Below are 26,167 nucleotides of genomic sequence, written 5' to 3'. Positions count from 1 at the left end.
AATTTTGCGGGCTCAAATTCCTAAATAATGTCTATATATATATATATATAAACAATCACTTCCTCAAAGAAAAGACGCTCACTCATTAACTCCATGTAGCACTGGCTACAAGACAAGTTTCAGCCATTGCTGGCCTTGATCACATGTAACTAGGAAACCAATCATTGTGCCAAAAATGCGTATATAGAATAAACAAAGAAAGTGGCCTTGTAAATAATGATACAATATGAATGACCAAGCTTTTTAACATATGTTGGAGTCAAAGTACATCAAAACATCAACGCAAACACTTTATGAGCTACAGAAAAATAAAATATTGCACACATACCCAGATGAATCTGGAAACGACAGCTACTGCTTGAAACACAATATTTTTATGTTCAATAGAGTCCTCTACCAACAAGTCCTCGGTACTGCCATGGGGACTTGTTTAGCCTCTCGTCTAGCGGATTTGTTTCTAGGCTGGTGGGAGAAAGAGCTCAGTGGGGACAATATCTTATCCATGGACTTGGAGCGGGTTGTTGTGTGACTGAGGTACATTGACAATCTTTTTATCATCTGGAAGGGGTCAAGTGCCTAAGCCGCAAGGTTTGCTGCCTAACTAAACCAGAACAACTACAATTTAGTATTCACTGAGACCATCAGCAATGCATCCACTGAGTACCTTGACATGATGGTAGAAATTATAAACAATAACATTCAGACCAGATTTCAAAACCTTTGACACACCGATATTAGTACTTACACACTCACTCACTGTTCAGTTCGTTTTTATTTCGATAATTAAAAATCATCATAAAAATACAATTTATCACATTTCATTCCTGAACTTCAACAATTTAAAAAGAGAAAGATTAAAAACATATACTAGGGACATGATTTGTGGGTCAGGGGCAGAAAGGACATGTAAATACGATTATATTAGTTCCTTGTATTCCTAAGTCTAACAGTAACTTTTAGGAAATTTGAGATAGCATAGAGAGTATACATATCATTTGCTTTTTGTAAAAACAACAGGGCTGCTTTTGCTTGGCGTATTTTCTGGTTTTTCAGTATTTGGACCAGGAAGCGGCGCCTTGGAAATTGATAAAATGGACATAAAAGTACAAAATGAAGGGTGTCCTGCGGAGACTTATTGTCGCAGCCGCAGGCACCCTTCTGCTCAATCGTTGTGGTGAACCCCGCGGGGTAAGCTAAAATGTTAGGTAAAAGATTGAGCCTAAAACGGCACATTAAAAATCTGTCCTGTTGGTTGTGCATTAAAAACAAATATGGTTCCATGCCTGCCCTGTTTGCTACCAAGCCATGTGCAGTTACTGTTCTCTTAAGTTGTCCCACTTTGAGTCTAGCACTTGCAAAGTTTTCCAGTAACAGTTTCTTTACTATAAGTTTAGACATGGTTGTAATCTGCGTATGATCCAAGAACAAATGTGTCTGATGAATACTTTTCAAGGTATTTTTAACATATTTCAACCATGGAATTTCAAGTGCGTTTTCCCTTAGCAAACAGTCTTTAACAATTTCCCTGGTTAATTCCGCCTCTGGGTTGGTCCATACTCTTGTCCACATAGTAATTGGTCTGATCTTTACCTCGTCAGAGATATAGCCCATCCCCAGTTCAAGATGAGCAATGTCCGCAGGGGTGGATTTTGGGATTCTGAGAATTCGGCGGAGGAACTTGTCTTCTTCGATTTGCAATTTAGTCACATCCGTAAATCCCCACACCTCTGCCCCGTGTAGGGCCTTTGACTTAGTGATGGACCCATAGAGTGTCATGATCTGCTCCGGGCTCCACCGACCCAGTCTGTGTGCAAAGCTTAAAATTGCCCCATTGAATGATGTAAGTTTTGAACAATGTTCGTCTACCAAAGGCTTAAAGTACATGTTAGAGTCCAGGAGCAGGCCCAGGTAAGGGAAAGTATTTACCGTTTCCAGGACATGTGGCCCTATCTTGAACAGTGGTTTCTTAGCTGTTTTTTTCCCTGCTACCAAGACAAATGATTTTTTCAAGTTCACTGCCTTGGACAATCTGCGGCTAGAGAGATGAGGTGTCGTTCCAGGCCATTTATGTATAGCGAGAAAAGAAAAGGAGCAAGGATGCATCCTTGTCTTACTCCTCCTGTGCAGGGGAAAGCATCCGTGCAGCCCCCATCCGAGGTGAAACGTACTTTAGCCGTAGTATTCCAATGGAGTTCCTTTAGAATGTTAATCAACTCCGCCTCCATACCCAGGTTAAACATCATGGCCCAGAGTTTAGTTCTATTGACATTGTCAAAAGCAGCTGCCAAATCCATGAACCCCATGAAAACGGTTCCAGTGGAGGCTTTGGTGTATTTAGCTGTTAACAAATACAGATTCAGGCACTGGTCGCTTGTTGACCTCCCCCCTCTGAAACCATACTGGGTGTCCACTAAAGTGCAATGTTCCTTTGTCCAGTTTGATAGCCTGTGCAATATCACCCGTCCCAGAATTTTCGCTGAGACGTCGATTAGAGAAATCGGCCTGTAGCATTTCGGGTCTTCTCGGCTCCCTTTCTTGAAGATAGGTACTATTAGGGCGGTGGACCAGGAGCGTGGTAGACCAGACCTAATTGCCGCATTTAGGACCCTTGTTAAAATAGGGGCCCACAGGTCTATATTGCTTCTATACAGGTCTGGAGGTGTCCCATCTGGTCCCGGTGCTTTGTTGGGGGTGAGCCCTTGAATTGCTAATTTGAGCTCTTCCAGGGAGAAAGTTAAATCTACACTCCTATCCCCTTCCCACCTACCCTCTTGCAATACCCCCTTCGCATTATTGTACAGTCCCTCGAAGTGACTAACCCATTGTTCTGGGAGAATGTTAGTGCTAATAGTTGGGGCGGAGCTATCTTGAAAACAAGGCCTATTTACTATTTTCCAGAATTCACAATAGCCCCGGTTTTCTCCTGCCTCTCTCAAATCTGCCCATACCTCTGCCTGTACTACTGATTTTCTCTCCTTAATTTTGGCCTTGTAGGTTTGCCTCAGTTTGGCCACTATTGCCGTGTCCCTTGGTTTGCTTTTTAGTGCTTGTTTCAAATTCCTTAAAGCTTTCGAGCAGTTGGAGTCAAACCACCGTGGGTTAGTTGATATCTTGCTGGGGCCTTTTGTTTCTAAAAGTGTGTCTGCTAATTTTGTTAGTGATTCAAAGGAGGACACTAGATCTGAACCTTCTATTTGGAGGTCTAAGCAATCCTCTACGTATTTCCCCCCTTTCAAAATTAGAGTTTTATAGAAATCCTGTGGGTTTATTTTCATCCACTTCAGGTGCCTTCCTCGAGCTTCAGGCTGCAACCTCCCCTCCCTTTCATTCGTGTTGTTCCTACAATGCATCCACTGAGTACCTTGACATGATGGTAGAAATTATAAACAATAACATTCAGACCAGATTTCAAAACCTTTGACACACCGATATTAGTACTTACACACTCACTCACTGATTCATAGGTCTACAAACACATCCACTCAGTCAACCACACAGCCACTCATTCACCAATTCACTCACTAATACAGCCACTGATATATCTACTTGTATACCCTAACAGCCACTCACTTACTGCCAGTGACTCATAGAGCTACTCACACACCTACTCACTCACCTATAGAGTCAATCACACAGACATTTACTCACCTATACAGTTATACACACACCACTCACTTATTCATACAGATACTAACACATACTTACTCACCCATACAGTCACTTACACAAGCAAACACTCATCCATACAGCCGCTATCACAATCCCTCACTCACATCCAGTCATTCCTGTACTCACATACAGTCATTTCTATACTCCAACTCTCACCTATAATGCCTTTCACATATCCAGTTACCCAAATACCACTGACACATCCATTCACTCACCGAAAGAGCCATACAGACACTCAGTCACCTACACAGCTCCTCCTGGTCTTCTTGCATTTGTGTGTTGGTCCATACACAGATGTTGTGCAAATTGCAACACACCACTATGATTTTGCAGACCATTTCCGGCCTGTACAGGAGACTTCCCCCTGAAATGTCAAGGCATCGGAACCTTGATTTCAGGACTCTTCAGAGGTCCGTTCCATAATTGCCCTTGTGCATCCCAGTGCCACATTGTAGTCTGGGCATGTGTGTGGGTCACTTTGATGGGGTCATCAGCCATGGTGACAGTGCATATCCTTGATCAAATGAAACTGAAAATGGAGAGAAGTGTCCATTAGTATTTAGGTCTGATGTGTTTGTAGAGTGCGCTTTTATATTTTGTGTCAATTGTGCAGCTTTGCACTTTCTACCTCATCATTTTGTAGTACATACAATTAACCTGCATCACTTACATTGAATTGACTATACTTTACAGCCTACACATCACCATGATGCCTTTGGTGAGGTCCTATGTATTACCTCCAAGTTGTAACTGTCAAAATGTCTGGGTACCTCAGAACACCTTTGGGGTTATTTACAAGCCCCTTGTGCCACCGGTACACCACTTTTGTGCAAATTGTTAATGAGGCACTGGTGGTGCATGGAGCTTGTACAGAAGCCCCCCTGACTTTTGGCACATTACTATGTATGTGCATCAGCAAGATACTTCATTATGAGTTATTTTATTGAGGGTGGCTGGCACTGGTAGTACTTGGATGCTAAATGTTGTACTCATTGTGGGTTACTTACATCCCACTTGCAACTTAGGTGGGTCACTGTTTGAGATGCAATAGCACTGCTACCTGGTGCACTCAACTTACTGGGACATGTTAAGACAATATACATATCTATTTATGTCCTTGGGCATATGGTAACTTTGAATCTGCTTGTATGCATGTTGGGGTCAGGCCATGGATATTGCCGTGTGTGTTCCCACTCAACACACATTTATTTGGCTACATTGTTGCATCTGGTATTAATTTTACACCTGAAAATGCATCAGATTGATACACCTGGGGAGGTGTAGGGATGCGCAACATGGAGTGAGATTTACATTTCTCTTGTTTGTATGCTCTTTCTAGGCATGCTACATTATGACACGACCCAGAGTAAAGCTAATTCCACTTTTGTGATTGTTTGTGTGCAATTAGGTGTCCCGTCATGCAGAAATACTTTCTTCCCCATGACTCAGGCACCCTTACACCATGGTGCATGTGTGCCTGTGTTTGTGCATGTCAGCTAACAGTGTACCAGCGCAGGGGATAGCAGAGTGATCTGTCATCTTGTTGTACAAATGGCACATGTCTTTGTTTCAGAATGAATGCAGCACAGTGCAAGCATATATCTTGTGGCACATGCTGCATTTATGGCGAGAAAGCAAAAGCCACACAATTGATGGACGGAATGCAGAACAAATCAAAACATTCACATTTTTGAGGCCATTTAAAGCCATGCAAAGTGTTTTTACATGGCTTCATAAATATGACTTGGACCATTGTGTTGTGCATATACCCTGTTGCGTGGGGCAAGCATGACGAAAAGTCCTCGTAAATATGCGCCTAAATATCTAAACAATTTGGATCTAGCAGAGGAAGCACCTTTTTCCAGGCGATTTGTAAATTATGGGGCATGTTTATGGGAATTTGACATAGGGCAGCGCGGCGAGACACTTAAAAGGGAAACGGCAGGAATGCACCATATTTGTCCAATACTGTGCAATCCTGTCCTTCCCCCCCTGCGCTGGCATCATTTCAGCATCCTACTATCAACACAGGCACTCTTGCACCATGGTGCAAGCATACCTGGGTTGTCGGCATGATTAAGTGCAGGAAGGGGCACCTTCCTGCACAGAAACAATCAATTGAAGTGTTTTCCTCTATGTGTGCTGCAGACCGGAGCACACATTGAACGAGGAATAAACAAGGAGAAATAAAGTTATTTCTCCTCATAATACCTCACCTTAGGAGGCGTAAGGTTCTGGCACATCCCCAGGTTTACATTGTCTTGTGAATCCAGGGAAGCATCAAAATCCGTAGGCGGTCTGTGGAAACACCCACCACATTGCCAATGGAATGCCTCCCTAGCACAGAGTAAGACAATGCAGCAATGTGCGCAGCCTTGCCACACTGCATATCTATGACGCCATTCAAAGCCAAGCAAAGCGTTGCGTGGCCTCATAAATATGAGTTGGTGGCGCAACAGCGGTGCGAGGGGCTCATAAATATGACCCCTAGTATTTAACTGGTGCCTGAAAAGATATCCTCAGATAGTCCCAGAATAGTATTGCATGTTCTCTCTTATATTCGAAATATAAACCGTGTAAACAAATTTTTATTCGGAAAAGCGAAAGTATGGAAGATATTCTCTGTGAAAAGGGACTTCTTATATTAATGAAACTGATCATGATGGATGAGATAATTGCTGTTCATAGTTTTTGAGAAATGTAAATTTTGGTGTAAAATTCCTGCGTTCGAATAAATTGCTCTATGGTTTTGGTAATGTGGATTAAAAAACTTATTTAAACTATTGATTCAAACACAATATTACCATCAATTCCGTGACCTAATCGTTTCAAGGTTTTACCCACACTGCTTCACAAAGATGCCCTAGAAACATGGCTTCAAATAGAACCATTTTCAAAGAATTATGTAGACGTGTCTCATTTAGGCAGAAATGTAATATTTGCAAGGTTTTTTAAACAATGCGAATGCCCAGATGTTTATGACTATAAGTATGCCGCAAACGCTTCACCTTCGGGAGAGCACCTCATTGTACAATTCATATATGCAAAAGATCGCATGTAAGAAGTTTTGAGTATCGTAAAACAGCGGTTTTCTTTAAGCACAAGAACACTTCAGCAATGTTTGTTAGTCTAGGCACGATTTGAAAGGCACAAAGGTTGGCCTTGATATTTGCTCGTACATTCGCAAGTGCACCCAGCACAAAATGATAAGATCCTTGGACTTATAAACGCAATCACAAACAGGGAGCCGTAATAAGAAAGCGAGAATTCTAATTAATCACGTATCAAGGCTTGAGCCTCCTGTGTGCCTATTATATAGCCAGAGCACCCTGAAATCAAACCACAGCCTTATCTGTGGAAAGCGCGACTCTCTAATTTGTGCGAAGCGTCATTTCAAATATTCTCAATCTGTTCTGCTGCAAAGAGCCGTGGCCGATTGCCCCTGATGATGCAACACTGACAAAAAACGGCTCTTGTTTTGTGTACTGATATTTGTAAACGAAAGCCTGGCTTCTCTACTTGTTCGAAGGCTGCGTTATACTTCCTAATGTCAGTGGATGGAAGATCGTTTTTACTGAAGACCACGGACTTGAGTAAAATGTGTAACAATGTAGCATGGAAAGAGACTGAGGGGCTCATGTACAAGCCCTTTGCGCCGCCAGACGTCATTTTTTGTGACGTTCCGGTGGTGCACAGGGCTTAGCCATATCTACCAGGCCGCCCTGCGTGGCTTTTCATGGCTTGTATATATGGAGTGAGGCAATGCAGCGCAAGTTGCTGTGTTGCCTCACACTACAATGGGGAGGCATGCCATAGGCGTTATGGTTGGTGTTCCCATGTAACAACTATGGAATTCGACACATTCCCAGATTAAAACAAGTTGGAAACCTGGTAATATGTCAATGGCCTACGCCTCCCCAGGGGACGTGAACGGGAGGCGCAAAGAGGAGAAATAACATTATTTCTCCGAATTCTTTCCTTTCTATATGTGCTGCATTTAGTAGCACACATAGTAAGAAGACATCACCTTCATTGATTGCTTTTGTGCAGAAATATATCCCTTCCTGCAGAAAAACAATCATGCCTACAACCCATACACCCTTGCTCCATGGTGCAAGGGTGCCTGCATTGGTGCATGGCAGCATTGAACACCAGTACAGGGAAAGAGGACAGGAATGCACTGTATCTGATAGATACTGCACATTCCTGCCCTTTTCTTTTTTCGTAGGGCAGCACAGCAGATCAGCTTGCGGAGCTGCCCTATGACAAAATGTTGTAAATGAGGCCCTAAAAGTCAGAAAAGCAATCAAAAACATAACTGCGCCGCAAAGACCAATATATGAACCTCCCCTTTGCAGACATGCAATCTAAAACTGCTATATCCAGGTAGTGAGGTGATTGGCTATGAACAATCTTCTAAGGAATGCCTTTTGAATATATCATGTTTGTATTAAAGGGTAACACATGTTCATTTACAACTTTAGCATGTCCTGGTAGTGAACAATTACTTCATAAATTAATTTTTCATTACTGGGAAGCCTCTCTCTCCTATAGGATAACATTGGGTTGCATTATTACGTTAGTGAATGATAAGGTTTGTTTGGAAGCATGTAGAAATGTCATGTTTAGTGTCTAAGGAATTATAATTTAAAATCCTCTTTAATGCTAAATTGGCATTTTAAGTCACAAGTCAGAAAACACAACTTTTAGAAAGTTGCCATTTTATTGTCCAAACCATTAGGTGCCTGTAGCCTGTTTCTTGGGTTACATGATTAGGAGTAGTTCGCAGTTGGCTTGTGTTTATTCCTCCCAGATAGCCACATAATAGGGGGACTTGGTGTTTGCAGGATAGGGGCTGAGCTCTGCACAGCCTTACTTGCACTTCAAAGCAGCTGCCATTTTAAGGCAGCTGCCTCATCCCTCACACAAAGAACTTCACGCTAGTCTTTTGTGTCCCCAGACATCCTGGGAAGAGGGCAGAGTTGAAGGAAATTCCAACACCATCTGTGGGAGGAACATTCTAGAAGTTTCTTCCATTTCAAAGCTGGCATCATGTGTAAAAGTCAGGACCCTCAAATCCACTCTTGTGTACACTCCCCGATCTTTGGATGCTACAGAAGAAGGACTGCACTGCTACCAGAGAACTACTATGCTGATTCAGACCTGCCCTGGTGTCTGAGAAGGAAGAATGGATCTGCTACCTTCATTCCAGGCTCCCTGAAGTGTCTCTAAGGGTCAGCTGACTGTCCTCATCTTCGGAGCTACAGGGACATAGGCTCCAGGGGACTCCCTGCAACTGTCCAGATAACATGTTTACAATTGGACCTGCCTTGATCTGCAACTAGACATGTCTGAGCCCTTCTGACCTCTGCAAGAGTGAGTCCCTGATCCCCAAGAGGTGCTTCCCCAGGACATGGGCCCTAGGTTGGTATGAGAGTGCCAACAGTGAAGAAGAAGGAGAATGCTGAGGGTTTGGGCTTTTCATAAATGCAAATGGGTCCGTTTGCCCAAATATCTCACTATGTGCAACGACCGCCAATGCAAAGCTCCGGTGGACCTGACTCTTTGGGCTACAGTGACCACCAGTGACAACTGGCAACGTGAAAATCTGCACTTTGCACTAAAGCATCGACAGCCTGTGGTGACCACCAAAGCAAAAGTTAAGCAAGACCATCCGTCATGCCCAACCGGACTACTGTCTGCAACGCCCGGCCTGCTCTTTGCAATGCAGCAACAACCATCCACAATGTTGTACTTGTTTCTCACGGCTTCCTCCACTGTAAAGTAGAAGATTCGCACTGGACATTGAGTAGGCAACGTTTTCAACAGGACTAACCGGGTCCCAGTGTCCGGCCCATGCTCCATCGCGGTCAGCCTGAACCTGTGACTTTTATGTGGTCTATCACGACGAGATGAACGTGAGTGACACTTTTCTTTGAAATTGTATATCTTCAGTTCTACTAATTCATTACATTTCAATTTTAGTTACATTTTATAAATTGGTGAGATATTTTTCTTGTGATGTGTCTTCACTTTGTTACTGAATGTGTGCTCCATAAGTACTTTACAGATTCCCTCTAAGTTAAGCCTGGCTGTGTATCTGCCAAGCTATCAAAGGGTTAAGCACAGGCTAATTTAGTGACTTTTTGTGGTCCATCCTGACAAGGATTGTGGCTGTTGCTGAAGAAGTGCTCACACCCCCCTTAACCAACAACCCAATCTTTTACTCTAGCAAAGAGAAGATAGAAACTAGTGGGCTTGGTTGGCGCTGGATGAGAGTTTTTATGATTCCCAGATGGGTCTAGGAGATAGACAAACGGAAGACGTTTGCTTTCAAACGTTTCCTGAAATTAAAAAAGTTCTTTACAAGTCTCAGGGATAATGGGGAAACATTTCAGAAATTAGATGCCGGTACAAAAAAAAATGTATGCATGTATGAAGCACCTAGCTGAAGAGAAATAAAGCAACGCATACTATGGAGGATGGTGAGATATGATAAAACGTAGTACATCAAGTGGGAATGTACGTCTTTGTATTATGTAAATACATTTCGAATATTAATATAAGCACTTTACATATTTAAACGTTTAGGCACAAGAAAATTACTTGACTTCCCATAATGTTCAGCCAAGTGATGATACTAGGGTTTGAATTCTAAATCCCCTTGGTTCCAGCCAGCAGCTTGGCCAGGACACCATATCACCTCCCACAAGGGCTCGCTTGAATCTGGGTGGAGAGATTACCATTCGATTTGGAGAAGGAGCTTCCAATCTCTTGCATGTTAAATGCTGTTAGCGAAGAAAAAACTTAGCAAAGTTACATGATGCACAGGCGTGTTAAATCATGTGACAGCGCAGAAAATGTTTAATAGCGTATTTTGTTTGACCAATAGCCCTTAAAGCGGCCTAGGAAGGGTAAGATGTGTTCACTACATGATACGATAATGACGAGATTTATAGCCTTAATCTGGTCTGTTTGAAGCTAGTCAAGTGTCTTTTTTGGGGGATAGTCTATAAAACTCATTTACACACGGAGATCAAAGTGATTTTCTTTTAGGTGGAGCAGGAAACAGAACACAAGCAGGCACATGTAATGTCGGTGACTGTTCATTTGTGAGGCGAAGGAGAGCTCATTGTCAAACAGGAATCCCTTGTTGCCTGCTTTCTTAAGTGGCATCGAGATTAGATCCAAGGGAGCAAGTGTGCCAAAGGCAGGAGATATGATTTCTCCAAGGCTTACATATGTTCAGGTTGCATTCGCTGTGGAACTATCATCAATCATATCGCTACATAGATCTGTTTGGTAGCTCCCGACTTCAGGTAGTGATACCCTTGCATATCATCCTCATAGCCTATATTGCTTGTCCACGTGATGTTGGGTAGAGATACCATGCAGACATTGAATGGAATCACTAAAGAAGACTGATTCTTAGGGGCCTCTTCTGATGACTGTATTAGTTATGCATAAGACTGTCTCAGTTTTACTTGGCAAGAGTGGTTTTCCAGGAATGAATTGAATCACTTAAAAATAATGCATTCTTTGTCAGAGAGAGCCAGAGAGTGACTTTTGTGATTAATGGTGTTGAATTCTCCTTCCAGCATTGTCCTTGATCTCACATTTGACCATATTTGGGAAATAACTCCTTTCTTATGTACAGTAGCACAGTGCCAGTATTCTTGGCAGGGCAGACGCCTGACTGGCAGTCCCTCAATAGGTTGTTAAGGTTTATCGGATAAGGTGGCATTTGAATAGTCACTATTAATCCCAGTTTTTTGGGAATGCAGGAATGAGATATGTCAGCAATCCAACAGTGTTTTGGGATCTGTAACTATGATTCCAGGAGATGACAATGACATCATTTAGATTTGGATGGACGTCAACTATCGATAGTGATGTATTGGTTATGTTGGTGATCAGCAGCACAAGCTGCAAGGAGGACAGGCCATGCTCCATGAATATCTCTTTGTAAACGTCAGTGGCGAGTGAAACATTCTGATGATGGTCTGGCGGATTCTAACTGCTCAGTTGGAGCGAATTTGAGGATTGTGAACCCACCATGACGTTAGTGATGCAGTCAGAAAACGTGGAATGGATGGTTTGCTTCGAGGCAGACAGTTTGCTGCAGAAGAAATTTATTTGCAAAGCACAAAGACTACTAGATGGAGTAAGCACTGCTAACAGCGGACTGGCAACAATATATTTCCGAAGCAAATAGTTTGTTGATGTTACTGCTTCTGTGATCCAAGAATGGAACATACTTGCGTGATAAGATTTGTGACGACATATAAAATGGAAAGTGTATGATACATTCAGCGTTATTTTCACGAAGCTCTGATTTACTTTGTCTTAAATACTATGTATTCCACTTTGGGAAGTTTTGAATTGACATTGGTTTTCTTTCTTGTCGTTTTTTCTTGACATTTATTGGAACGTAGGTATTTTTGGCAGGCAACTAGTAACGCGCGAGCTTGAGTAGCCATGCGTCTGGCGTGGTGGTGCCACTGAACCACATTTCTTTGATATGCAGAAAGCGGTAAACTGACCTTATAGCACGGTATGGACGTCCGCCAAGTTTTTGGACAGGCAATCTTACATTAATCAGGAGGGCCAAAAAGTATCCATTTGAGAGGGGTGCAGGAGTGTTTTACCTGCTTTCAGACCGTGGTCCTGGAATGGATGGAGAGTTATGGTGGGGTGAAGGAGTCTAGAGTTACTGAAGCTAGTAAAAAGGCTTAGAAAGGCCCAGAAATATTGCAACGGATAGGGCAGAGTGGTGTTTGTTTTCTGGGAAGGCGAGGGTCAGTTTCCCTGTGATATCAATGATTAAGGCGTCAGTGCCTTGGACATGGGCTCCTCAACGATACACCAATTTGTGAAATATATGTTTATCAAAATGAGCAGGTCACATGGTACCCAGTGACTGACACTGGGTAGAAGGCACTTCAATTGGAGAAGACTGTGTATCATTATGAGGAGAGTACTGGCCCCGTTGTATTATGCCTTGTTGCTCCCAGTGAGAGGGCTGTATGTCACAATATTTACCCTCAGAGCACTAAAGGCTCATTTTTAGCATGTTTAGTGTTAATGTCGTAAGCTTGTAACAACTGTCTTGGGCCACTTTCTATCTTTTCTTCCTTTGTTGCAAACAGTTATGATAAGGAGCAAACTGTTTGCATCTTTCTGCGTTATTGGCAGAATGATGCCCGTTGACTCTTAAAAAAACCCAGCGATGCGTCACTTTTCATTGCGCCCTCCTTGCGACATGCGGGATGCGTCATATTTACAGTATGACGCATCATGTCGCAAAGAGTTACTGATACATCAGTATTTCTGACATAGCTGTAGGCACAAAAATGGCGCATTGCTGGAGTGTGTCACAAAAGTGACGCAACTCCAGCAATGGGTCATTTCATAAGGGCAAGTCTCATTTCAAATGTGTCTGCGTCATTTTTATGCCTGCTGTGAGGCAGGCGTAAGATATTGATGCATTTGCGTCCTAGAAGTGGGTGCAGTGAAATCTCGTAGATTTCACTGCATCACTACTACGATGCTTACTCGTGTTGGAACGCCCACCCTGCATACATTATACCTGGTGCAGGTATAATGTGGCACAGGGGTTTACAAAGTTTACAAAGTTACGCATCTACCTAGATGCGTCACTTTGTAAATATGACGCAACATGGTGCCTTTTTTTACGCTGCTGGTGCGTCACAAAAAGTGACGCAACGGCAGTGCGAAAGTGACACAAGGGCTCATAAATTAGCCCCTGGGTACCTCATTATTGCATCTCTGTCCATAAGGCACATTGCATATTGTAATACAGGGGGGCTTATTTATGAGCCCTTGCGTCACTTTCGCGCTGCCGGTGCGTTACTTTTTGTGACCCACCTGCGGTGTAAAAATTGCGCAATGTTCCGTCATACTTACAAAGTGACGCATCTAGGTAGAAGCGTCACTTTGTAAACCCCTGCATCACATTATACCTGCGCCAGGTATAATGTATGCAGGGTGGGCATTCCAACGCAAGTAAGCATCGTAGAAGTGAGACAGTGAAATCTATGAGATTGCACTGCGCCACTTCAAGGACGCAAATGCGTCAATATCTTACGCCTGCCTCACAGCAGGCGTAAGACTCATGCAGGCACACTTGAAATGGGACTTGCCATATGAAATGACCCATTGCTGGAGTTGCGTCACTTTTGTGACACACTCCAGCAATGCGTAATTTTTGCGCCTACAGGTACATCAGAAATACTGGCGTTCATGTAACTCCTTGTGACATGATGCGTCATACTGTAAATATGATGCATCCCGCATGTGGCAAGGAGGGCGCAATGAAAAGTGACGCATCGCTGTTTTCACGCAGCGATGAGTCACTTTTCATAAAGGAGGCCCAGAATGTTTGTGTTTGTTCTGAACTTTTTGCATGGAATGGCAAGTGTGTTGGAAACTGTTGGTTATTGCCTTCCCTAATATCAATCTACCTAATTGGTAGTATATAAAATGATTAACACTTTTGTGGCAATAGGTTTTACTTGCTCGCTTAATTTCCACAAAATGAACCTGCATGTGTTTTGGCATGGAGGTCAATCATATAACTATAATAATTGCATTTTTCATGAAGCATTTAAAAAATAACGCCTCACCTGCAATTATAGCAAAAATAAATCCCAAAGTCCTAAAGCTGGTACAGTGGCTTTCAATAACAGAGCAGAATGTAAAATGTTGGCTTATTAATTTGGCAGGAGGACATCAAAAACGTAATAATACTATAATATTCCAGGTAAAAATAAAGCTTCTTCTGGCAAACCTGGGAAAATGTCACAAAAATGTTCACAAAGGAAACAATTATACATTGTTTACATGTTGTGAGTAACAAAAACCACCAAGAAAACATAAAGTGCCATTATTAGTCAGTTGCAATTGACAAATATCTAGGAGTGATTTAAGTCCATCCGTGAAAGTGCCGGGGTCAACTATCCAGAGCAGGTCACATTGGTCAAAAGTCTGAAAATCAAATTCCTCCAGTGTGGCAAGGCAATATCAGGCAGTGTTCCCTCAAAGTCAGAAACATCAGATCTGAATCTCATCTATAGGCTTTGGTTTGTTTCAGCCAGAGCTTTTAGATAAAGTTGGATTCTGTAGCCACAGTGATCATTTTGTTACTTTATCCGAGTCCCAGAATGTATCTTTGGACTAAGGCACGTTTATGAAGATCAAGACTTCCTAAAGAAGCGCTTTTTGGGCTGATGAATTAGCTAAGTGTGTGCGAAATGGTGTTTCGCCCAAAGAAATTCTTATAATGACAGGGGACTCATGCAAAAATATGCACTTTCAGGTATCTCAAGTGAAATGTAACATGAGGGCATAACGCGTTTAAAAGTCACTCGAGATAAAAACAAGGGGACTATTTCACAGAGAAAATGTTTCTTATGCACATATTTTCTGCAACACGGGTAATAATTCACAGATAAACTCTCTCTGTGACATATTGTCTGCTTGAGCCTGTCTCCCTCAAGACAGTTTTGCTCAAACAAGTGCGCCACTGCAAAGAATTGTGCAAGACTTTGTAAAATTTGCAGAATGCAAAAGTGTGCAAATTATGTGAGAGTTACAAAAAAATCTGCATGAGTTTATTCATAGCTAATGGGGAGACTGAGATACGAATCGGACCAGATTCAAAATGTACTTGCTACCTTTTTAACCTATGACTGAATGAGGATTACCTAAAAAAACTCTAGGGCCAGATTTATGAAGGGCTTGCATCTCCCCTGCGTCACTCAAGGTGACTCAAGGGCAATGCAAGCCCTTAAGTGAGATTTACTATGCCACACAGAGCCACCATGCCATAGAATATCAGAAGTTTCTAATGACCAGAGCCACTCACACCCAGAGTGAGAGGTATTTTTGAGTTGAGGACAGGGCACAGCACCAGTTGGGTCTGAAGAACAGGTGTGGCACAGTACACCCCTCCATAATGCCCCATCTGACTGTGATTTGGCAGGATATTATGCAAGGACTGGGTACACCTAGTAAAGGGTGTGAAAAGGAACTACTGGCTCCTTCTGATCCACAACTCTACCAGTCATTCAAGAAAATATAACACTGCCTTGGCCTTTTACTCAGATTGTTCATCAGTGACTACAAGAGGGGCAGAGTATATATAGTGTGGTTTCACAACATTATTTTAAGGGCAAATATTTAATATGGGGTGAATGGGTAATGTTGAAACAATGATGGAGCAAACTGTAACTTTTCTGTAACTGCTCTGATTGTATGGATGACCTAGTATGGCCCATTATAACATGGGAGAATTTCTGTGGTCATTTCAGGTGCAGACACCATGTAGGTAACCACAGCTTCTCACCCACATGCATCTAGGGACTACGATGATGGTGCTCATTAATATAGTTCTTGTAATCATCTTTTGTCTTTCTAGCTGATTAAATAATGAGTTACAGGATTTTTTCTGATGGTCTGGTACAGAAGACACTCAACTTTGTTTGATATTTCCAAAGGCAACATGTTTAGGTGGGTACAAACTCGAAGTCACATAGGGAGCATTTTTAAGGCAAAATCCACCAACCACTGCAGTTCCTTCTTGCAGCTCAGCCCTGCTCTGCTTGTGCCAGCCCACCCACTTCCACCTTCTCCGACACTGGCTCGCATCCAACCTCTCAGCCTAGCGTTGTCAAGTGCTGAAGCCCCAGTGCTGTCTGGGGACATCCAGGGATGCTGCAGTGCCAGATTGCCAGTGGCTCCAGAATAGAGGGCGCAGGGGGTGATGGGCAAGGTTTTTGCAAGACAAGGGCCCCCCCTGAAGAACCGGTGGAGGTGACATAGGCAGTCAGTTTCGCCAAGCTGCTTAGGAGGAGCACATGGCAGAAGAGCCTTGGGTTCTAGGCTGACTGGCTGGCGTTTCAGGCGCCCTTCCTTCACTGTGTTCGAGCCCCTCAAGAGTTTAGACATGCAGCAGGTGAGAGGGCGGTCCTCTCACCCCAAAGCCAGACCTAGGCCCCAATGCAAAGTCCAGTGCCCCAAAAGCCATGCAGCATCTCTCCTTCACGCAGACTTGCCTCTACTGAAACCCTTTCTAGGAGTTTCCTAGAAGGAAACATTTTTTTTTCTTCCTGCCCTTCAGACTATTCAGAATGTGAACTTGTACTGAGCAGAGCAAGGTGTGGTGATGATGGTGGCAGTGGTAATCTGGAAGCATGGCAAAGGAAGAGGTAAGTGTCTCTTCTTATTTTGCTGGTATCTTTCTCTTTGGTCCCCATTTGACTGCGGTATTTCAATGCTCCTCTGTATCCTGTCCAGGTGGATTTACAGATGGAGGATGTCCTGGAGTGCTGCAACATTACTCCAGCCTCGTACCTTTCTGGCACAATCACGCAGGAGGCCAAAGCTCTGAGCCAATGGCTGGTGAACAATGGTCTGGTCTGCTTGAAGGGCCAATTTAAAAATTATATGCCAGTATTCAAAATGTTCAAGCAGAGCCTTTCAGTGAACCCAATTTATTATATGTTTACGCTTGTCTGGCACTTTGGACTCCTCTCAGACTTTCAAGTGGCAAACTATAAGGGTAGCAACATCTGGGCCACTTCAGCTGTTCTTTGTCTTTACAAGCCAGTGGCTGTGGAGAAGGTACTGCCTTTGGAAGTATCCTACATACGGAGGATCACAACTCATTTAGACCCTGCCCATCTTCAGCTTTTAGCTGCATACCAATCAACAGAAAAGTTTTCTCTTTATGAGCTATGAGAACCGAATTGCTTGGTTTTATGAAATTTTGATTGATGTGTTGAGCTGCATGTCCTACAAACCTTAGGAATCATGAGTCACAGGCAAATCATCATGTTAAAGAGACGGACAGGTTTGATCTCGCCTGCCAGAAAATGAAATGCTTGGTGAGACATGCATCCAAACAAGCCAGCCCTACCGGGGGCAGCTAACCGATCCCAGATTGCGGAGTAAACATTTTTTTAGGGTGAGAGTGGTATATAACTCTACCTTCTCGGCACACATCTGATGTATCATGATCCAGGATAACAACGGTCTCTGTCTTTGCCCCTGAATGTAAAATGTTCCTTGTTACACATACTTATAGATTGTGCTTTTTATATCTCTATCCGGATCGAGTTTTTAAGACTTTTGTTTTTAAAATATAGAACCGATCAAAAGGTGGAAGCAATAGAGCTGCTGTCTGAAATGTGATATTTAGACATGGCAGTAGGAATTGCTTGTTTTTTAAGTAAGGATGGGCTGTAGTAGGGTGGAAGGTTTATGGAAGGGACAGGTGGATTTAAGTACATTTTATATTGGTTAGATGTTTTTATTGTTTTAGAATGTTTTATGGACAATTGTCCCAATAAACTTGTTTTCTTCCTACTTACTAACAAAAGAGATCCCACCCAATCATCCCCTTTGTTTGCCAAGTGGCAGCCAAAAAACTGTGTCTAAGGAAGACTGCTTAACTATTCCGTTTCTCCATGCCCTTGGGGTTGAGAGGGAGAGAACAGGAAGTCGTAAATGTCCAAATATGAGCACAAATCTTTCCTGAAATGTGAGATGAATTGAGGTACTCAATCAATGATTAAGACTGAATGTTTGAGTCCAGCTGTCAACATATTGCACAAAAACCTAGACACATGTCAAGGTTGTGGGCAGTCTCTTCAAGAAACTGTAGTGTGCCATTTTTTTGAGGAGGTTCTTAAGCATTTGAACAGTAGTATGTCCTTGTAGGGGTGGACATTTTATACAGTTCATGGTCATGATGTGCCCAGGCCAGTGTCACTACAATTATGCGGCAAAAGAGGGCCAGATTACCTAGCGGGGTTGACTAAATTATTCATCAAGAAACAGAAAAGTTAATGTATAATGTGATACAATTTGGGATGTATTAATTCATTATTTTGACATTTCACTCATTAATGGTTTTGGGGCCAGGTTTTCACCTCATTAAAGGTTTAACACATGAACACGGCAATCATCAACACAAATGTGACCAGTTAAACTTGGTGACGGTTCCTGTATTGCACAAGTGTTGTGATCTCTTTTCTCGTATTTTTTTTTTTTTTGCATTGGATCAAAAAATACAATTTTATCATTCAATTTTGTGAACTGATTGATGATATTATTCCCCTCACTGTTGTTTCCAGGTTAAATGCTGTGCAGGTATTTTTACGTCATGTCGTGAGGATTGCTCATGTTTCAGAAATGCACCCACCTTGGCTTTCTTCCTTCCAGAATGGAAGGATAATGAAACCATAGATATTGGTGTAGAAGATCCATTGGAAATCTGTAATGGATAATGCATTTGGTGATGAAGAAAAATTAAAATGTATATGATAAGCGCCAATTGTCAATATGTGCTTAGCTCTAAGGAGGTAATGCCCTGTCAGATATTGTGCAGTTTTATTCTACCATAGTGAGTTGGTGAGCAAAGAATGACACAGGGTACACCTTTCCTGACTCTTTGTCCCTTTGCTATAAAGCCTCCACAGCAATGGTATGTGATGCATTGGCTTAGATAATTAAGTGGAGGTTGGAGTAGTGTGGCACATGAATGGAGCTGTGGTGACCCTCATTTGTACTAGTAGAAAAACATTTTTCTATTTTCTAAAGCCAAATAAACTTTTCTCCTTTTTGTAGGCTAGTGACGGGAGTAACTCCATCAGAAATACATGTAATAAATTGTGTGGAAAAATTTGGCAAGGAAGCTTTGCACTTTTTAAAGTAACTTATGGATGACCATTTTAGGAATTTCATTTACTTTTTCTTTAATCCAGGGAATGCCTGATGAAAGATGAAGAAGTCTGGAAATTCCAGTGAGTTTGCATGGGAAATTAATTTGTCTATAGTTTTGTGTAGATGGCATGTTGTTAAAGCTGCTGCAACTCAGCATGTACAAGTTGGACAAAGTCTTGTCTGGTGTCAGAATGAAAAAAATATCATCAATACCTATATTGAGGAAGTTCCAAAGAGCATTATTTAAAAACCCGAAAGTGGCTGTAGTGTTTGAATCCAAAAGCAGAGCTTGGGACTTTGAAACACTAAGGGGTATATGTACAACAGAAGAGTGGAGTGAGGCTTTAGCCGTCATGGCTTAACACCTCACTCCGCCACTTCAGAAACGCAAGTATGCACCATATTTACAAGAATATGGTGCAGCCTTGCGTTTCCCCCTGCGCTAGTGCTACACTTAGCAGTGAAGTGCCAATGCAGGCACCCTTGCACCATAGTGTAAGGGTGTCTGTGTGCAGGGGAAAGATTGTTTGTTAATTAATTAATTAATGCAGCATACATGGAAGTCACAAAATGTCATTTTTTTACAGATTTTTTTATGTGCAGGAAGGATCTCCTTCCTGTACATAAACAATCCAAGGCTTTTGCATTGTCCATGTGTGCTGCACAAGGCTTCACACATGGAAAATGCAAAAATTAGGAGAAATAAAGCATTTTTCCTCGTTTTGCCTACTTAATACCAGGTTTTCCCTGCCCTTAATTTTAGCACTCCCTCCAATTTACGCTGCACTTGTAAATCGGGGGCAGAGTCAAAATCAATGGGTGTTGGGGTGAAACGCCCCCCGCCGCACCTACTGCCCACCCCTTTCATGCTTAGCATTCCATGAAAGGGGGCCTTATTTACAAGGTGGAGTTAAGCCACGTTAAGTGGCTTAACACTGCCTTGTAAATAAGGCAAGGCCCCTATCACCACAGGAACGTCACAAAAGGTTCTACTAGTTGTGACCACAACTTACTAGACTCTTGAACTTGCTTATAATAAGGGAACTCTACTGCAGCAGAGACCCATCTTTCTTTCATGTTTGAGTGTGTGTGGATGTCATGGAGAAAAAAGGGGTATCCTTGAATGTTAGATAATAGCAATGTTTCTAATTGTCTTCGATTAAGTTAGACTAATTATATCAGAAATGAAAAAAGAATAAACATTAAAAAAAATGGTAAAGTTTGGAAAAAATGCAGATAATTGCTAAATTGAAAATATAGGTAAGCAAGATTTTTGGTATTGATGTCTTACAACTTTCTGCATAACTTCATGCTTAAACAACACTACAATTTCACCATGACCCAGTAGGAGCAACCATCTGAAACTCTTGCATGATACCTAACACTTCCAAAACAGACAATATTATACATCCTCACTATAACAACCATGTCAACAAACAGGGCAGAAGTTCACTTGTCTGCCCATAAATCACTTTGGGTCTTATTAGCGTCATAAGTACTGTACTAATACTATAATACAATGCAGCCTTTGTCGATTTGTATCTTTTGTAACAATCGTTTTTCATGTAATCTCTCTGTGTTTTCGATTTGGGGAAACAGTGCTTAGCCTGCAAATGAATTCAAGCTAAAATTCTGCCATAGTTAAATGTGTGCTTAAATACATACATGTGATTGGTACTGTTAGTCTATTTCAACAACAGTTGCTGCGATAACCCAGGTCTATTACAGGTAAGCTTGCAGAAGTTCCTCACTGACTAGGTCACTGGGTACTAAGACTAAGACAGAAGCTCCTCTTACCAACTTTACCTGTCTGTGATAGTTCAGTCAGCAGTGAAGGGCTAGCTCAAATGAAGTGGCATGAAGTTCGAGAATCCATAAAGTATTGCAGTTATCACAGTTAAAATACTAAGGTTACTGAAATATCCCTGTAAAGTGAACTGCATTATTTCTTTTTACATCAGAATGCTCATGTAATAAGGAATAACTTCACTAGTCTCTTGTTATAACTTATTAGAGGCGACTTCTGATGTTACTATTCACAAGCACAGACTGCATCATCTAGCTTCTTCTGGTTATCCTGTCCCTGTTGTGGAGAAAACAGCAGGCCAGAAAATCAGTCACTGTTTACAGTTTAAAAACAAGGCTTAGGGTGTATTAGAACATCAAAGAATCACATGAAGAGGAGGAGGGACTGAAAACCATCTCTGAAATGGCTTACCTAATCAAGATTTCAGTGCTGTGCCCATTATCGTAAACAAGGCGGCATTGGGGGAGAGGGCACAGAATAAATGAGGCAGGTGCACAGTACATTGTTATAACCCTAGGTCAACGCCTTTACAAACCTAACCTCCTCACTATACATGAGCAATTACCTACTGGTTGTCCAACCCCCATCCCTAATTACCCCCCCCCCCCCACAACTCCCCTAACTCAAACTGTCTGTCACTGTATCCAAAACTCTAAAACTTGAATTAAGTTAATTTCCTGTAACTGACATCTTTTGCTTCCTGGTAAAATGTATTACCAACCTCCTCTTGAAACTGATTTCCCCACCTGACAGCAATCAAACTGTTTCCAAACGTGATAAGCCTCTCTGCCTGCCACTAAACAGCACCATATTATCTCGGACAACTGCAAGCTTGTGCTCCCCTTGTGCACCTGGCTCAAAAAAGCCACCCCATAGCTAAATACCCACCCGCTTCCAACTACTATTGAAGGGGGTGGGACGGCGGGCTAAAACTTCCTCGCTGTCTCTGCTAGCTACCGGCCACAGTGCTATATTCCACAAAACGGTGGCTGGTAGCCCAACTCATGTGTCTATTTCTGTGCAGCCCCACCCATGCCTACTAGCCCCAGTCGAAAAAACCTACAGACAGTCCCAAAGGACTGTACCACCTGCCTGAAATGCCAGGAGGCAGACATCCAGAGCCAGCTGCCCCCAAGCCCCTATTGGGTGAGAGGGGACAGCATAAAAGACTTTTTAGTGTGGAAAAGACCACTTTAAATGAGCCAGGTGCAAATCACATTGTTATAGCCCTAGGCCAATACCTTAACAAATCTAACCTCCTCAATATACATCAGCAATTACTTACTGGTTGTCCTACCCCCACCACTAATCACACCCCCCAACTTCTCCAAATGGGACTGTCTGCCACTGTATACAAAACTGTCAAACCTGAATTAAGTTAACTTCCTTTGTCTGACATCTTTTGCTTCCTGTCTTCTGCTGGTGAAACATTTTTCACAATCTCCCCTTGAAACTGATTCATCCACCCCAACAGCAATCAATCTGCTTCCAAACCAAATAAGCCTCTCCGCCAACCACCACTCAGAAGAATCCCTACAGGGGTTCTTCTGCCCCTCACTAACCAAAATGATTTTGTTTCCTTTCTCATGGTGCTCACTATCTGGCCTTCTGATGATTCCACAACTGAACCCCCAAGCATTCTGTCAATACTTCCTGTACCTGCAACAAGGATAGCTCTATACCCATTATAGACAAACAAACTCAATCTCCTTTGAAGAACTGAGGCACATCATAACGCAACTCCTGGTGAACCAACCTACTTATGCCTTTCTCCCTGCAGAATTTCCGCACCTCCTTTTTGATTTTCCTCATAGCTCTATAGTCCATGGCAGCTGGCCTGTCTGCTCTCCACCACTGCCTCCTCAGTATCAACCATGTCCATGATATGTGTTTCCCTGCCCACCACTTCTTCACCCCCTTCATATTCACATTGATAGCTTTTATCAACTTCTTACTAGGTCATTTTCACCCAAATGAATTAGCAACACATTCGAAAATATTTCACCTACCAGCAATTTGTTTAGGCTTGGCACTAACTCTCTCCACAGCAGGAAAGTATGCATTTCATATTTGGCTGCCAGCTCCTCACGCAAAATGATGCTTTCGGCAGCACTGCCACGAAAATGAAAAGCTGCCACTCATGAATTGTCTTGGTGTCTGAACACCTCCATGCATGAACCTATGTTGTTACCTCGGCACCTATAATCCTAGTATACTGGGAAAAAACGTCTGATGGGACAAGCCTTCAGGAACACTCTAAACCACTCTAAACCACTTTGCTCTTTACTCCATTTTTGATCATCTGATATGAATTGCAACCCTATCTTCCTGCAATTGCACATCCTCTCACCACATTCCCCCCTTGCCCTTACCTACCAGCAACTCCAAGACACAAAAAATCCAAAAACAATCCAACTCATGAGCAACAAAAAAAACTCTGTTTCTCTATCATTGTGACATATGGTGAGTAGTGCATTCATCACTCTGCACACCAGTTGCCTACACTTTCTGCCCCATTTCCATTCCCTGTCGCCCAACCTTCGATCATCTGTGTCCCCGGTGGAGACACTGATGGTGCATAACCCCACAGCAACTTCCCCATAAATGCAATGCCATCTAATTTATCTGCAATGGTAACTCTGGACCAAAGTTTCTCAAACATGTCCATTATAAAACAGACTACATCATCAGTCCTGTGCATCCCTCCTGCATGCCCTAGACTACTGAAACTCAGAACACGCCTGCCTATGTGCATTCCTAGTGGACTGTGTCAGAGAACAGACTACTAACTGTAGCAGCTTTGCACGCCTATCTGCCGTAGGTTGTCTGAAAACGGTGTCTTCACCTGATCTGCCGCTGAAGCAAGTCCATGGAACCTCTACCACTGCGAACGAAATAATGTGTCCGCAATGTCATGGTCCAACCCTGGAATGTGTCTCACCCTGTAAAATAATGTTGTGTCTCAGCAGGCAACCCAACATAAACACTCCTAGCAGCTTCAGAACATGTACAGCTCTAGCTGACTGCCTGTTGACAATCAGTATGACTGCCATGTTGTCAACATTGAAAAACACATTTTTGTTAGCAAATTTGTCCCCCCACAGGACCAGTGCTACCACTAAGGGGAAAAACTCTACGACAGCTATGGCCCTCCATTCCGCTTTCCTTTTCTCTGGCCATTGCTCTGCACTCCTATACCCCTGCCAATAAAGACCATATCCAGCCCCACCTGCCACATCTGAATATATCTGAATATTCCACTACGCTACGTCTCCCAACTCCTTTAGAGGAATGCCATTGAACTAATCCAAGAAGAAAATGCCACATCGTCATATCCACTCTGACTCCTGCCTTCAACCAAAGCCTGTGGTGTGGTAACATCAAAATAGATAAATGAAATCAATCAATCAATCATGGGTTTGTTAAGCGCGACTACTCAACCGTAAGGGTCTCAAGGCGCTGGGGTGTAGAGGAGGCGGAGGATCCAGTCCATCAAGGAGGAGGTCTATCGAAGAGTCATGTTTTGAGGTCCCTCGTGAAGATGGGGAGTGATGTCGTCTGTCTGACATGGAGCGGGAGGGCATTCCAGGTTCTGGCCACAAGGAAGGAGAAGGAGAGGTCTCCCGATCTGGACTTCCCTGTCCGGGGGACCACGGCGTGGGAGAGCCGGGCTGATTGTAGGGTCCTTTGGGTGCGTGGAATTTGAGTCGGCTGTTCAGGTATGCTGGACCGGTGTTGTGGAGGGCTTTGTGTGTGTGGGTGAGAAACTTGATGGTGATTCTTGCCTCCATGGGGAGCCAGTGGAATGTGCACAGGTGCTGGGAGATGTGACAGTGTTGTGGCAGGTTGAGGATTAGTCTGGGGGTAGCGTTCCAGATGTTTTGTAGCTTGTGGGTGAGGTTTTTGTTGATTCAGGAGTAGAGTGTGCTGCCTTAGTCAAGTCTGCTGGTGACGAGGGCGTGAGTGACGGTCTTTCTGTGTTTGAGGGGGATCCATTTGAAGGTCTTGCATAGGAGGCGGAGGGTGTGGAAGCAGGAGGATGCGACGGAGTTGATCTGGCGGTCCATTTTGAGTTTGGAGTCCAGGATGATTCCGAGGTTGCATGCGTGGTCTGTGGGGGTGGTCGGGTTTCCGAGCGCGGGGAGCCACCAGGTGTCGTTGCAGGCGTCGGGGTGTGGGCCCATGATGAGTGCTTCTGTTTTGTCCGTGCTGAGTTGTAGACAGCTGCTTTTCATCCACTTGGCAACGGCTTAAAGCCTTCTTGAAAGTTGTGTTTAGCTGCATTGGGTTCGTTGGATAGGGAGAGGATGAGTTGGGTGTCGTCTGCGTATAAAACAATGTTAAGTCAGTGGCTTCTGATGGTGAGGGTGAGCGGGGATATGTAGACGTTGAACAGCGTGGGGCTGAGGGAGGATCAGGGGGGACTCCGCAGGTGGTCGATGTAGGGTCCGAGAGGAAGGGAGTCTGACTCGCTGTGTTATAACGGAGCGGAAAGAGCGGATCTAGCCGAGGGCCTTGTCCCGGATCCCTGCGTCGTGAAGTCTGTGTGTTAGGGTGATGTGAGAGACTGTGTTGAAGGTCGCTGAGAAGTCAAGGAGGATGAGGGATACTGTCCCTCCTCTGTCCAGGAGGGAGCAGATGTCGTCTGTTGTGGCGAGGAGGGCAGTTTCTGTGATGGGGATCATTCTGAAGCTGGATTGGGTGCAGTCGAGGATGTTTTGCTCTTCAATGAAGGTGGTGAGTTGGCTGTTGATGGCTTTCTTGATTACTTTCACTGGGAATGGGAGTAGGGAGATGGGTCTGTAGATCTTGAGTTCTGTGGGGTCCGCTGAGGGTTTATTCAGGAGGGGGTTGATCTCGGCGTCTTTCCAGTCATAGCGGAAGGAGGCATTCGCGAGGGGGCGGTTGATGGTGTGGCGAAGCATGGGTGCGATGGTGTCGGCA

This window comes from Triturus cristatus, chromosome 3_1 (assembly GCF_964204655.1).
Source record: "Triturus cristatus chromosome 3_1, aTriCri1.1, whole genome shotgun sequence".
NCBI classification, from domain to species: Eukaryota; Metazoa; Chordata; class Amphibia; order Caudata; family Salamandridae; genus Triturus; species Triturus cristatus.
This window is presented reverse-complemented; position numbering follows the sequence as displayed.